The sequence below is a fragment of the Rattus norvegicus genome, chromosome 2 (genome assembly GCF_021556685.1).
Source record: "Rattus norvegicus strain SHRSP/BbbUtx chromosome 2, alternate assembly SHRSP_T2T, whole genome shotgun sequence".
Taxonomy (NCBI): Eukaryota; Metazoa; Chordata; class Mammalia; order Rodentia; family Muridae; genus Rattus; species Rattus norvegicus.
The window spans coordinates 7,725,443-7,741,542 of record NC_141535.1 but is presented as its reverse complement, the minus strand read 5'-3'; the positions used below and the strand labels follow the sequence as shown (position 1 = coordinate 7,741,542).

Genomic DNA, 16,100 nt, shown 5'->3' with positions numbered 1-16,100 from the left:
ACACAGGGCCTTGCACATGCACCTTTTTATAGAGTTACACCTCAACCCATCCTTTCTCTATTCTTGCTTCTAAATTTCCTAGTCCTTTGTCTCCACATTCCCAGTCCTCCCCTCCCTCATCCACCCCAAGTTGTTTACCTGAATGTAATGAATAATCTTATTCTACAAATGCTTTTCATTCCCTCTAAATTCATCTAATCTTCTGTAACTAGAAAATGTAGAGGGGGAGCTCAAGACGGGGATGGATGATGAGAGAACAAAGAGGAAGGAGAGAAAAATGGCGTACATGGATAACAGTATCTATAACCAAGCTGCAGGCCAGCAGGGCTACAGTGCTTATACAGCTCAGCCAACTCAAAGATATGCACAGACCACCCAGGCATATGGGCAACAAAGCTATGGATCCTAGGGACAGCCTAAAGATGTCAGCTATACCCAGGCTCAGAGCACTGCCACCTACAGGCAGACTTAAGCAACTTCTTACAGACAGCCTCCAACTGGTTATATCACTCCAACTACCCCCCAGCCATACAGCCAGCCTGTCCAAGGATATGGCACTGGGGCTTATGACACTACTACTGCTGCAGTCACCACTCACGGGCCTCTTATGCAGCTCAGTCTGCATATGGCACCCAGCCTGCTTACTTAGTCTATGGCCAGCAGCCAGCAGCAACCACACCTACAAAACCTCAGGATGGTAATAAGCCTGCTGAGACTAGTCTACCTCAATCTAGCACAGGGGGTTAAAACCAACCCAGACTAGAATATAAACAGAGTAACAATAGTTATCCCCAGGTACCTGGAAGCTACCCAGTGCAGCCAGTCACGGCACCTCCATCTTACCTTCCTACCAGCTAATCCTCTTCACAGTCAACTAGTTACAATCAGCAGTTACTCTCAGCAGAACACCCATGGGTAGCTGAGCAGCTATGGAGAGCAGAGTAGCTATGGTCAACAAAGCAGCTATGGGCAGCAGCCTCCCACTAGTTAACCCCCTCAGATTGGATCCTACAGCAAGGCTCCAAGTCAATATAGCCTACAGAGCAGCAGCTATAGGCAGCAGAGTTCATTCCAACAGGATCACCGCAGTAGCATGGGTGTTTATGGGCAGGAGTTGGAGGATTTTCCGGACCAGGAGAGAACTGGAGCTTGAGTGGTCCTGATAACCAGGGCAGGGGAAGAGGGGGATTTGATCGTGGAGGGATGAGCAGAGGTGGGTGAAGAAACATTAAAAGAAGTAAATTCAAAGTTTCTCTTGTCCGAAAGAAGCCTCCATTGAACAGCATGTGGAGTGGCATGCCACCTCATGAGGGCTACCACCACCTAGTGGAGGTTCTGGTGGCACAGGAAGTCTTGGGGGACCCATGGGTCGCGTGGGAGGCCATGGAGGAGACAGAAGGTTTCCCTCCAAGAGGGCCCCAAGGATCCAAAAGGAACTCCCCCTCTGGAGGAGGAAATGTCCAGCACCGAACTGGAGACTGTCAGTGTCCCAATTTGGGCTGTGGAAACCAGAACTTCGCCTGGAGAACAGAAACCAGTGTAGGGCTCCTAAGCCTGAGGGCTTCTTCCTGAAACCCTTTCTGCCTCCAGGTGGTGATCCTGGCCAAGGCGGCCCTAGTACATGTGAGGAGGAAGAGGTGGACTAATGTGTGGGACGATGTCACAGGTGAGGCAGGTACAAGATAGAATGAGGCTTGTCATTGGACGAGAAGGAAGGATGGGCAGGAGAAAAGTTTGAAGGAAGAAGAGGAGACAGGAACGGAAGAGAGAAGGGAGAGAAGCCGTGGTGGGACAATATGGAACCTGATGTTAAGATTCCACGCTGTACCTCTACAGGTTGTTACGAATGTTCTTAAGCGATGGATGTGTATTGGACTTTGTATGTTTAGGTGGGCAATTATATCTTATCAAATGGATCAAAGGTTATTTTGTTGTGTGGCTTTTCATGTGGAGAATTGGATTTGGGAGAGTGTGTGGGATGCTACAGAGTTAGGATGTGTATTTCTGGCATGGAAACCTGCCCTGGGAACTAGATAGGTAGAGAGATTGCTGCCAGGCTCAGAGAGAGGCCTTCACGAGTGTGATATGGGATGGAGCAAAACCAGTGAGATGCTTTGCTGACTGAAACTTAAGATATCTAGCAGATATCTTGAGGCACTGCAGTGCTGGATCTAGTGGGGGATATATTTTATATTTTTACAACAACACTCATGGACCGTGGAGGTCCTGGAGGAATTTTCAGAGGTGGCAGAGGTAGAGACCGAGGAGGCTTCTGAGGTGGCCGTGGCATGGAGCAGGGTGGCCTTAGTGGAGGGAGACAATGTGGTCCTAGGTGGAACTCCTGGACTTTTAATAGAAGAGATAGGAGGAAGAAGAGGCAGACATGGAGGACCTGGGAAAATGGATAAAGGCAAGCACCATCAGGAACAGAGAGACCTGCCCTACTAGAGACCTGCAGAGCTGCATTGATGACCAGATTTATTTTTTAAACCAGAAAATGTTTTAAATTTATAATTCCATATTTATAATGTTGGCGACAATGTTGTGATTATTCCTTGTCTGTACTTTAGTATTTTCACCATTTGTGAAGAAACATGAAAACAAGTTAAATAGTAAAAAAAAAAATAAAATAAAATAAAAATAAAAAAGGAAGAAAGAAAGAAAGAAAAAGGGGCTAAGAGCAGCTGCCAAGGGTGTAAACTTCTTGCTATAGCAGGCTAAAAGGCTCAGCGAGGGGGAAGGGAAACACCCCTAGGTAGGACCCAACAATTGTTAATGCTTGTCTTAGCTGGGGTTTCTGTTACTTTGATAAAACATCATGACCAAAAGCAACTGGGGAGAAAGAGGTTTATTTTGCTTACACTTCCTTACCATAGTCTATCTTTCAGGGAAGCCAGGGCAGAAATTGAAGGCAGAAATATGGAGACAGAAGCTGGTGCAGAGGTCATGGAGAAACACTGCTTACTGACATACTCCTCATGACCTGCTTAACCGGCTTTCTGATAGCACCACCAGCCTCTGGCCAGAGTGTGCTAGTCACCAGTCATAAAACAAGAAAATATACCACAAGTTTGCCTACAGGCTAATTTGATGGGGGTATTTTTTCTCAACCCGGGTTTTTCTCTTCTAAAATGACTCTAGCTTATGTCAAACTGATCTAAAAACTAGCTGGTACAATTGACCCTCTGTCAAACTGACACAAAAACACATCACCATTAAATCTCATCTTCCCATTCTTCTTCATTCTTTAAGTCCTCATGATAATACTAATATCACAATATTAATTATACCAATTTTTAAATGTCCTATAGCCTTTACAAATTCAGACACTTTAAAAATTTTAGTTTTTTTAAAACATTTAAAATCTCCTTCTAGCTTCTTAGTTTCTCTAAAATAGCTATACTCTATAAAATATATTTCTTCAATGCCTCACAAATTGTAAGGTCAAAATTTCTTTCTTCAAGGAGGAAAAACAAGGACAAAGTCAGACTTCATGCAAACAGATTCCAACAGTGTTTCCTATCTGGGAGTGTCTTAGTCACTGCTAAGTCACCCATTTGCTTCACATTGCTGTGAAAAGACAGCATGAGAAAGATAAGTCTTACAAACAGAAAGCATTTAACTGGAGACTTGCTTACAACTTCAGGGGTTTGATCCATTCTAACATGATAGAATGCATGAACACAAGCATTCCAGACATGGTGCAAACAAGTCAACAGAAAAATAAAAGAGCCCTAAGGGAAGGCTCATTTACACATCCAGGAGTCCCACAAAAGTACTAACTGAAAGCTACAGTACACATTCAGAAGACCTGGTGCAGAGTCCTGTGCTTGCTGCTTTGGAGAGAGCCACATACTGATCCTGATCCACAGACAGAAAGGGTTTTGGCATAGGATTTGAAATCTCAAAGCCCACCCCTAGTGAGCTGTTTTCTCCAACAAGGCCACATCTCCTAATCTTTCCAAATAGTGCTACTGCCTGGTCACTAAGGATTCTATGAGCCTATGAGGAGCACCACAGGCACCCAGTCATCTTTGAGCTCACAGGAGTCTTCTATAGCTTTATTTCTCTGGTTCTAGCATTTCTTGATCATCCTGCTTTCTGATAGCACCCAGGACCACCAGTTCAGGGATGGGACTGCTCAGAGTGAGCTGGTTACTCCAGAATTAATCATCAATCAAAACCTGTACCACAGACTTACCTAGAGGCCAAATTGGTGGGTGCATTTTCTCAATGAAGGTTCCCACTTCCAAAATGACTCTACCTTGTGTCAATTTGACATAAACTAACCAGCATAATGTCTAACTATTTTTTATTTCAATGTTACCTATTCTCTGATAAAAATTCCTGTGGCAGGACTGAAGAAGTTATGTTAAACCATTAAAGGTTAGACTCACAACCAGAAATTTCTTGTGGCACCAGGAAGGAGCTTTAGAGAATGCTGACAGTAGGACGTTTACTGAAGAACAAGAATAAGTACATGAGGTGACGCAAAAGACATTGCTCAGGTGCTCAGGGTACATTCTGCCTGGCAAAGCAACAAGACCTGTAGGTCAGCACAGCTACCTGCATTTCAGCACAAGCTCTCTTTTGTCTCCAAAGACTTAGAAGAAGCTGACAACTGTCCTGCTTCGTATTGCCTTGAACACTTGTTCTTCATTGACTCTTCGTCCTTACTTATAACTTCTGATACTTTTTCTTCTGCTCATTTTATCCTAGACACAGATCAAGCACAGTGTTATGAACACAACCTACCCAGATATAACACAACCCTTAGTTTTACTATAAGGAAAAGCAACTATTAACTCTTCAAACATTCCTGGACCACTTACCACCAAATGGACTTCCTACTTGATCTCTGCAACTGTCTCCATTTTATTCTGATATCCAGAGCTCCTGCCTTCCTCTCATGTGATTAGTACGCATCCAAAAAATTCTTTGTGAGACATTTTTTTAATGCAAAGCTTTTTAGTAATCAAAGTCTCTTGGAGTGGTTGCAGGTTCTTTCGCATGACCAAGAACAGGCTTTCTGGGAAATGCAAATCAAAACAACCCTGAGATTTCACCTCACACCAGAAAGAATGGCTAAGATCAAAAACTCAGGTGACAGCAAATGCTGGCAAGGTTGTGGAGAAAGAGGAACACTCCTCCATTGTTGGTGGGATTGTAGACTGGTACAACCATTCTGGAAATCAGTCTGGAGGTTCCTCAGAAAATTGGACATTGAACTGCCTGAGGACCCAGCTATACCTCTCTTGGGCATACACCCAAAAGATGCCCCAACATATAACAAAGACACATGCTCCACTATGTTCATAGCAGCCTTATTTATAATAGCCAGAAGCTGGAAAGAACCCAGATGCCCTTCAACAGAGGAATGGATACAGAAAATGTGGTACATCTGCACAATGGAAAATTACTCAGCTATCAAAAACAATGACTTTATGAAATTCATAGGCAAATGGATGGAACTGGAAAATATCATCCTGAGTGAGCTAACCCAATCACAGAAAATCACACATGGTATGCACTCGTTGATAAGTGGATATTAGCCCAAATGCTTGAATTGCCCTAGATGCACAGAACACATGAAACTCAAGAGGGATGACCAAAATGCGAATGCTTCACTCCTTCTTTAAAAGGGGAACAAGAATTCCCTTGGCAGGGAATAGGGAGGCAAAGTTTAAAACAGAGGCAGAAGGAACACCCATTCAGAGCCTGCCCCACATGTGGCCCATATATGTACAGCCACCCAATTAGACAAGATGGATGAAGCAAAGATGTGCAGGCCAACAGGAACCAGATGTAGATCTCTCCTGAGACACAGCCAGAATACAGCAAATACCTAGGTGAATGCCAGCAGCAAACCACTGAACTGAGAATGGGACCCCCGTTGAAGGAATCAGAGAAAGGACTGGAAGAGCTTGAAGGGGCTCAAGACCCCATATGAACAACAATTCCAACCAACCAGAGCTTCCAGGGAAATAAACCACTACCCAAAGACTATACATGTACTGACCCTGGGCTCCAACCTCATAGGTAGCAATGAATAGCCTAGTAAGAGCACCAGTGGAAGGGGAAGCCCTGGGTCCTGCTAAGACTGAACCCCCAGTGAAGGTGATTGTTGGGGGAAGGGTGGTAATGGGGGGAGGTTGTGGAGGGGAACACCCATATAGAAGGGGAGGGGTTAGGGGCATGTTGGCCCAGAAACCGGGAAAGGGAATAACAATCGAAATGTAAATAAGAAATACTCAAGTTAATAAAGAAAAAACAAAAGAATAGGCTTTCTTTCCCACAATATGATAATATTGCTGTTTGGAAGATTAATGAAATGACTATACTCATAATGGACAAGGGAATGCATTCAAATCCATTAATTTCTATGAGGTCTGATTTTCTCAACTCCCTCACATGGTTGTTCTGAATATTAAGTACAAAACCCAGCAAAACACTAGCCAAATGGTAGCTGTTACTATTATTAATCAGAGGTCATTGGTATTGGAAAAAATTAATGAGGGCACCACTAAGCAATCTCTAAAACCAGAAGCTGACTCAGCAGGCTGAAGTGAGGGTGCTAATACAATCTCTTCTTGATCCTGCTGGATACCACATACTCTGGCAAATACAATGTAGAAATATTAAGCAAATCTTCACATAGAGCTAAAAATATTTTTCCACCCCCTGCATCCCTCCACTAACAGTAAGAGATGGCATTTTCTATCTCAATCGCTCATGTCATTTACTTTGTTCTTGCTGAGAGAACAGAGCTGGACAAGAGCCCAGTGATGTGCTACACGCTCCTGCAATTCGTTGCCTAACATATTTCTGCTCAAAATAAACTGCAGTCAGTTTTACAAGGATCTTATTTTCCCAGAGAGGCAAAGGTTGGTCTAAAGATAATCTGAAATCACTTCAACTGACAAGTGAAGAAATATTAATGAAATATCTTTTTCTAAGAGACAACTGGAGAGTAAATATCACAAGGTGAGCTTGAATCAGACTCCATCAGTCTACTCATTGTTCCCAGGTTATTCCTCACAGCAAAGTAAACCCTAGATTTTTCTGAATGAAATCTCTCTTCCTTCTCTTCTTTTGCCTTCACTGTTTTTATTTCCTTTCTCTCTTCTTCCACCCTGTCACCTTCACTATCTTTTTCATGTGTATTCTTTTCCCATATTACAAAATCATTCCTGTTCTTTAAATAAAGGGGGGGGACCTAAGATTATTTCAATTTTGTGCCAAATGTAAAGCCACTTGCTACATGCTTTGTGTGTATAAGCTCAATTATTCTTCCAAACACAGTGAGATCAATATTACACCCACTTAAAAGGCATAACATTAATGTTCAGAGCAGCTAATGCACTTGAAGATGGCCATATAATCAGCAAATTAAAAAGTTAAAAAGACAAAATTCAAATCTAGGCCTGTCCTTTCTTGACTTGTATGCTTTTAACCACAAAATATGTATGACTGCCAGCTCCTAAGGTCATCCTATTTAGGCAAACACTCTGAAATATCTAAATTGCATATTTTTCCAATAAATTGAGAATACTGCAGCACCTCTATTGAACACAACAATGGTTGATCATTTTGATAGATTGAGTAGCTTATACAATGACTATGTGTCAATACATGGGCAATTAAATATTCCTATTTCCCATTACAAAGTTCCTTTCTCTGCAAAATCTATCTCCCATCCTCTGTTATGTCAGCATTTCCCTTTAGAGTTTAAGGTCCTATACCACCTGGCACCAGGTCGAAACACTGCAGCTTATTTTCCACTGGGTTCTCACAAGTAAATTAGCTTCTGGGCAAGTGAAACTAAAGTACCTCTTATATGCCACTAAGATGTCTTATTCCTAGTAAAAGAACAAAGTAAATGTTTCTGCAATAAAATGGACAAAAATTGACTTCCATGTGATACCACTTAACTCAAACTAGGAGGCTTATGATATTGTAAAGTGGAAAATATTAAGTGATGATAAAGATGTAGAGAAGTCAGAACTCTGGGGCTTCGCTACTGAGAATATGAAATGGCCCCACCATTGAGAACAGTAGTGCTGTTGGGCAGTTTATCAGAAGTTGCATATGGAAGTTGCATATGGTAATAACATGATCAAGCAATTCAGATCCTAGGCATATGTTCAAGAGAATGCAAAGCACGGAGTGAAAAGACATTTATTTGTAGATAATTCACATTCATCTCTCCCAGTATACCAAAGAGAGAACCAACCCAAGTGACTATTAACACATGAACATAGATAATCAAACATGATACATACAAACAAGGAGTATTCTATAGTTGTCTTTAATATTGTCTAATTCCATACTTCCAACATCTATGACTTTAAAAAATCTTAGCTACAGACAATACATAAATGGTTTGCTATGCAATTATTGCTTTGGTCATTCTCTCTTTCAAATTATTGAGGGAAACCAATGTCTTAGGATTAAATAGAAATAATTAAATATGGAAGAAAATAAATCTTAATATAAAGGTTGTGGGTTTCTGTTTTGTTTGTCAATTTGACAAAAGATAGAACCATCTGGGAAGAGAGAATGGGGAAATTTTTCAATTAAAAAAATGTCCCAATCAGATTGTCCTTTAATCAAATATGTTGGGTGCTTTTTTAACTAGTGATAGATATAGGAGGACCCAGTCCATCATGGGCAGTGCCATCTGCCCTTGTGAATGTATATAAGAGAACAGGTTGAGCAAACCATGGACAGCAAGCCAGGAAGCAGCTCTCCTCCATGGCCTCTGCATGAGTTCCTACTTCCAGGTGTCTGCCTTGAGTTCCTGCTGCGAGTTTTCTGTGAACTATAAATTTTATTAAACTTATAGTTTTATGAAGAACTACAAATTTGAAATAAATCCATTCTTCCCAAAGCAGTTTTTAGTCAAGACATTTATTACAGCAACAGATACCCTAAATAAAACACTTAAGCTTAGATCTTTTAATCAATATTTTATTAAGCATTTAGAAAAAGCACATGAAAAGATGCTAACAACTCTTTGCAAATCCAAAACACAATAGAGTCCCTTGGATAAGGGCACAGCAGCAGCAGGTTCCCTGTGTCTGAGACACAGCCAGAACCTGAAGGGACCGACCAGATAAACAGTCCTCTGAAGCCAAATCCCGTGGGAGGGAGAGCTAAACCTTCAGAGAGGCAGACACGCCTGGGAAACCAGAAGAGACTGCACTCTGCCCACATTACTGATTCCAGAGGAAAACACCAAACACCATCTGGAACCCTGGTGCACGGAAGCTCCCAGAAACGGCGGCGCAGATCTTCCTGGTTGCTACCCCCGTGGAGAGCTCGTAGGCAGCACCCCACGAGCAAATTTGAGCCTCGGGACCACAGGTAAGACAAACCTTCCTACTCCAAGCGACCTGCCTAGTGAACTCAGGACACAGGCCCACAGGAACAGCTGAAGACCTGTAGATAGGAAAAACAGAACACTCTGTTCCCATAACTGGCTGAAAGAAAACAGGAAAACAGGTCTACAGCACCCCTGACACACAGGCTTAATGGACAGTCTAGCCACTGTCAGAAATAGCAGAACAAAGTGAACCTAGAGATAATCTGATGGCGAGAGGCAAATGCAGGAATCCAAGCAACAGAAACCAAGACTGCATGGCATCATCAGAGCCCAATTCTCCCACCAAAGTAAACTCGGAATATCCAAACACACCAGAAAAGGAAGATCTAGTTTCAAAATCATATTTGATCATGATACTGGAGGACTTCAAGAAAGACATGAAGAACTCTCTGAGAGAAACACAGAAAAACATAAATAAACAAGTAGAAGCCTACAGAGAAGAATCACAAAAATCCCTGAAAGAATTCCAGGAAAACATAAATAAACAAGTAGAAGCCTATAGAGAGGAATCGCAAAAATCCCTGAGAGAATTCCAGGAAAACACAATCAAACAGTTGAAGGAATTATAAATGGAAATAGAAGCAATCAAGAAAGAACACATGGAAACAACCCTGGATATAGAAAACTAAAAGAAGAGACAAGGAGCCATAGATACAAGCTTCACCAACAGAATACAAGAGATAGAAGAGAGAATCTCAGGAGCTGAAGATTCCATAGAAATCATTGACTCAACTATCAAAGATAATGTAAAGCGGAAAAAGCTACTGGTCCAAAACATACAGGAAATCCAGGACTCAATGAGAAGATCAAACCTAAGGATAATAGGTATATAAGAGAGGGAAGACTCCTAGCTCAAAGGACCAGTAAGTATCTTCAACAAAATCATAGAAGAAAACTTCCCTAACCTAAAGAAAGAGATACCCATAGGCATACAAGAAGCCTACAGAACTCCAAATAGATTGGACCAGAAAAGAAACTCCTCCCGTCACATAATAGTCAAAACACCAAATACACAAAATAAAGAATATTAAAAGCAGTAAGGGGAAAAGGTCAAGTAACATATAAAGGCAGACCTATCAGAATCACACCAGACTTTTCGCCATAGAATATGAAAGCCAGAAGATCCTAGACAGATGGCATATACACCCTGAGAGAACACAAATGCCAGCCCAGGTTACTGTATCCTGCAAAACTCTCAATTAACATAGATGGAGAAACCAAGATATTCCATGACAAAACCAAATTTACACAATATCTTTCTACAAATCCAGCACTACAAAAGATAATAAATGGTAAAGCCCAACATAAGGAGGCAAGCTATACCCTAGTAAGAAGCAAGAAACTAATCGTCTTGGCAACAAAACAAAGAGAAGAAAAGCACACAAACATAACCTCATATCCAAATATGAATATAACAGGAAGCAATAATCACTATTCCTTAGTATCTCCCAACATCAGTGGTCTCAACTCCCCAATAAAAAGACATAGATTAACAAACTGGATATGCAACGAGGACCCTGCATTCTGCTGCCTACAGGAAACACACCTCAGAGACAAAGACAGACACTACCTCAGAGTGAAAGGCTGGAAAACAACTTTCCAAGCAAATGGTCAGAAGAAGCAAGCTGGAGTAGCCATTCCAATATCAAATAAAATCAATTTTCAACCTAAAGTCATCAAAAAAGATAAGGAAGGACACTTCATATTCATCAAAGGAAAAATCCACCAAGATGAACTCTCAATCCTAAATATCTATGCCCCAAATACAAGGGCACCTACATACGTAAAAGAAACCTTACTAAAGCTCAAAACACACATTGCACCTCACACAATAATAGTAGGAGATTTCAACACCCCACTCTCATCAATGGACAGATCATGGAAAAAGAAATTAAACAGAGACATAGATAGACTAAGAGAAGTCATGAGCCAAATGGACTTAACAGATATTTATAGAACATTTTATCCAGAGCAAAAGGATATACATTCTTCTCAGTTCCTCATGGTACTTTCTCCAAAATTGACCATATACTTGGTCAAAAAACGGGCCTCAACAAGGACAGAAAGATAGAAATAATCCCATGCATGCTATCAGACCACCACGACCTAAAGCTGGTCTTCAATAACAATAAGGGAAGAACGCCCACATATACGAGGAAATTGAACAATGCTCTACTCAACGATAGCCTGGTCAAGGAAGAAATAAAGAAAGAAATTAAAGACTTTTTAGAATTTAATGAAAATGAAGGTACAACATACCCAAACTTATGAGACACAATGAAAGCTGTGCTAAGAGGAAAACTCATAGCTCTGAGTGCCTGCAGAAAGAAACAGGAAAGAGTATATGTCACCAGCTTGACAGCACACCTAAAAGCTCTAGAGCAAAAGGAAGCAAATACACCCAGGAGTAGTAGAAGGCAAACTCAGAGCTGAAATCAACCAATTAGAAACAAAAAGGACCATAGAAAGAATCAACAGAACCAAAAGTTGGTTCTTTGAGAAAATCAACAAGATAGATAAACCCTTAGCCAGACTAATGAGAGGACACAGAGAGTGTGTCCAAATTAACAAAATCAGAAATGAAAAGGGAGACATAACTACAGATTCAGAGGAAATTCAAAAAATCATCAGATCTTACTATAAAAGCCTATATTCAACAAAACTTGAAAATCTGCAGGAAATGGACAATTTCCTAGACAGATCCCAGGTACCGAAGTTAAATCAGGAACAGATAAACCAGTTAAACAACCCCATAACTCCTAAGGAAATAGAAGCAGTCATTAAGTTCTCCCAACCAAAAAGAGCCCAGGTCCAGGCGGGTTTAGTGCAGAATTCTATCAGACCTCATACCAATATTATTCAAACTATTCCACAAAATTGAAACAGATGGAGCACTACCGAATTCCTTCTATGAAGCCACAATTACTCTTATACGTAAACCACACAAAGACACAACAAAGAAAGAGAACTTCAGACCAATTTCCCTTATGAATACCGACACAAAAATACTCAATAAAATTCTGGCAAACCGAATCCAAGAGCACATCAAAACAATCATCCACCATCATCAAGTAGGCTTCATCCCAGGCATGCAGGGATGGTTTAATATACGGAAAACCGTCAACGTGATCCATTATATAAACAAACTGAAAGAACAAAACCACATGATCATTTCATTAGATGCTGAGAAAGCATTTGACAAAATTCAACACCCCTTCATGATAAAAGTCCTGGAAAGATTAGGAATTCAAGGCCCATACCTAAACATAGTAAAAGCCATATACAGTAAACCAGTTGCTAACATTAAACTAAATGGAGAGAAACATGAAGCAATCCCACTAAAATCAGGGACTAGACAAGGCTGCCCACTCTCTCCCTACTTATTCAATATAGTTCTTGAAGTTCTAGCCAGAGCAATCAGACAACAAAAGGAGGTCAAGGGGATACAGATCGGAAAAGAAGAAGTCAAAATATCACTATTTGCAGATGATATGATAGTATATTTTAGTGATCCCAAAAGTTCCACCAGAGAACTACTAAACCTGATAAACAACTTCAGCAAAGTGGCTGGGTATAAAATTAACTCAAATAAATCAGTAGCCTTCCTCTACACAAAAGAGAAACAAGCCGAGAAAGAAATTAGGGAAACGACACCCTTCATAAAAGACCCAAATAATATAAAGTACCTCGGTGTGACTTTAACCAAGCAAGTAAAAGATTTGTACAATAAGAACTTCAAGACTCTGAAGAAAGAAATTGAAGAAGACCTCAGAAGATGGAAAGATCTCCCATGCTCATGGATTGGCAGGATTAATATAATAAAACTGGCCATTTTACCAAAAGCAATCTACAGATTCAATGCAATCCCCATCAAAATACCAATCCAATTCTTCAAAGAGTTAGACAGAACAATTTGCAAATTCATCTGGAATAACAAAAAACCCAGGATAGCTAAAGCTATCCTCAACAATAAAAGGACTTCAGGGGGAATCACTATCCCTGAACTCAAGCAGTATTACAGAGCAATAGTGATAAAAACTGCATGGTATTGGTACAGAGACAGACAGATAGACCCAGAAATGAACCCACACACCTATGGGCACTTGATTTTTGACAAAGGAGCCAAAACCATCCAATGGAAAAAAGATAGCATTTTCAGCAAATGGTGCTGGTTCAACTGGAGGTCAACATGTAGAAGAATGCAGATCGATCCATGCTTATCACCCTGTACAAAGCTTAAGTCCAAGTGGATCAAGGACCTCCACATCAAACCAGACACACTCAAACTAATAGAAGAAAAACTAGGGAAGCATCTGGAACACATGGGCACTGGAAAATATTTCCTGAACAAAACACCAATGGCTTATGCTCTAAGATCAAGAATCGACAAATGGGATCTCATAAAACTGCAAAGCTTCTGTAAGGCAAAGGACACTGTGGTTAGGACAAAACGGCAACCAACAGATTGGGAAAAGATCTTTACCAATCCTACAATGGATAGAGGCCTTATATCCAAAATATACAAAGAACTCAAGAAGTTAGACCGCAGGGAGACAAATAACCCTATTAAAAAATGGGGTTCAGAGCTAAAGAAACAATTCACAGCTGAGGAATGCCGAATGGCTGAGAAACACCTAAAGAAATGTTCAACATCTTTAGTCATAAGGGAAATGCAAATCAAAACAACCCTGAGATTTCACCTCACACCAGTGAGAATGGCTAAGATCAAAAACTCAGGTGACAGCAAATGCTGGCGAGGATGTGGAGAAAGAGGAACACTCCTCCATGTTGATGGGGTTGCACACTGGTACAACCATTCTGGATATCAGCCTGGAGGTTCCTCAGAAAATTGGACATTGAACTGCCTGAGGATCCAGCTATACCTCTCTTGGGCATATACCCAAAAGATGCCCCAACATATAAAAAAGACACGTGCTCCATTATGTTCATCGCAGCCTTATTTATAATAGCCAGAAGCTGAAAGGAACCCAGATGCCCTTCAACAGAGTAATGGATACAGAAAGTGTGGTACATCTACACAATGGAATATTACTCAGCTATCAAAACAATGACTTTATGAAATTCGTAGGCAAATGGTTGGAACTGGAAAATATCATCCTGAGTGAGGTAACCCAATCACAGAAAAACACACATGGTATGTACTCATTGATAAGTGGCTATTAGCCCAAATGCTTGAATTACCCTAGATGCCTAGAACACATGAAACTCAAGACGGATGATCAAAATGTGAATGCTTCACTCCTTCTTTAAAAGGGGAACAAGAATACCCTTGGCAGGGAATAGAGAGGCAAAGATTAAAACAGAGACTGAAGGAACACCCATTCAGAGCCTGCCCCATATGTGGCCCATACATATACAGCCACCCAATTAGACAAGATGGATGAAGCAAAGAAGTGCAGACCAACAGGAGCCGGATGTAGATCTCTCCTGAGACACAGCCAGAATACAGAAAATACAGAGGCGAATGCCAGCAGCAAACCACTGAACTGAGAATAGGACCCCGGTTGAAGGAATCAGAGAAAGAACTGGAAGAGCTTGAAGGGACTCGAGACCCCATATTACAACAGTGCCAAGCAACCAGAGCTTCCAGGGACTAAGCCACTACCTAAAGACTAAACTTGGACTGACCCTGTACTCTGACCTCATAGGTAGCAATGAATATCCTAGTAAGAGCACCAGTGGGAAGGGGAAGCCCTGGGTCCTGCTAAGACTGAACCCCCAGTGAACTAGAATGTTGGGGGGAGGGCGGCAATGGGGGGAGGGTGGGGAGGGGAACACTCATAAGGAAGGGGGGGGAGGGGGATGTTTGCCCGGAAACCTGGAAAGGGAATAACACTCGAAATGTATATAAGAAATACTCAAGTTAATAAAAAAAAAGAAAAAAAAAGAAAAAAAAAGGGGGTTCAGAGCTAAACAAAGAATTCACAGCTGAGGATTGCCGAATGGCTGAGAAACACCTAAAGAAATGTTCAACATCTTTAGTCATAAGGGAAATGCAAACCAAAACAACCCTGAGATTTCACCTCACACCAGTGAAAATGGCTAAGGTAAAAAACTCAGGTGACAGCAAATGCTGGCGAGGATGTGGAGAAGGAGGAACACTCCTCCATTGTTGGTGGGATTGGAGACTGGTACAACCATTCTGGAAATCAGTCTGGAGGTTCCTCAGAAAATTGGACATTGAACTGCCTGAGGATCCAGCTATACCTCTCTTGGGCATATACCCAAAAGATGCCCCAACATGTAAAAAAGACACGTGCTCCACTATGTTCATAGCAGCCTTATTTATAATAGCCAGAAGCTGGAAAGAACCCAGATGCCCTTCAACAGAGGAATGGACCCAGAAAAGGTGGTACATCTACACAATGGAATATTACTCAGCTGTCAAAAACAATGAGTTTATGAAATTTTTAGGCAAATGGTTGGAAGTGGAAAATATCATCCTGAGTGAGGTAACCCAATCACAGAAAAACACACATGGTATGCACTCATTGATAAGTGGATAGTAGCCCACATGCCCGAATTACCCTAGATGCCTAGAACACATGAAAATCAAGAAAGATGACCAAAATGTGAATGCTTCACTCCTTCTTTAAAAGGGGAACAAGAATACCCTTGGGAGGGGATAGGGAGGCAAAGTTTAGAACAGAGACTGAAGGAACACCCATTCAGAGCCTGCCCCACATGTGGCCCA

The 16,100-nt window shown here is 41.3% G+C and overlaps 1 pseudogene; it reads left to right on the top strand.

The window, feature by feature from the left end:
- The first annotated feature begins 274 nt into the window (after positions 1 to 274).
- On the top strand, positions 275 to 2,448 carry LOC147995952 (RNA-binding protein EWS-like; annotated as a pseudogene).
- Positions 2,449 to 16,100: the final 13,652 nt, after the last annotated feature.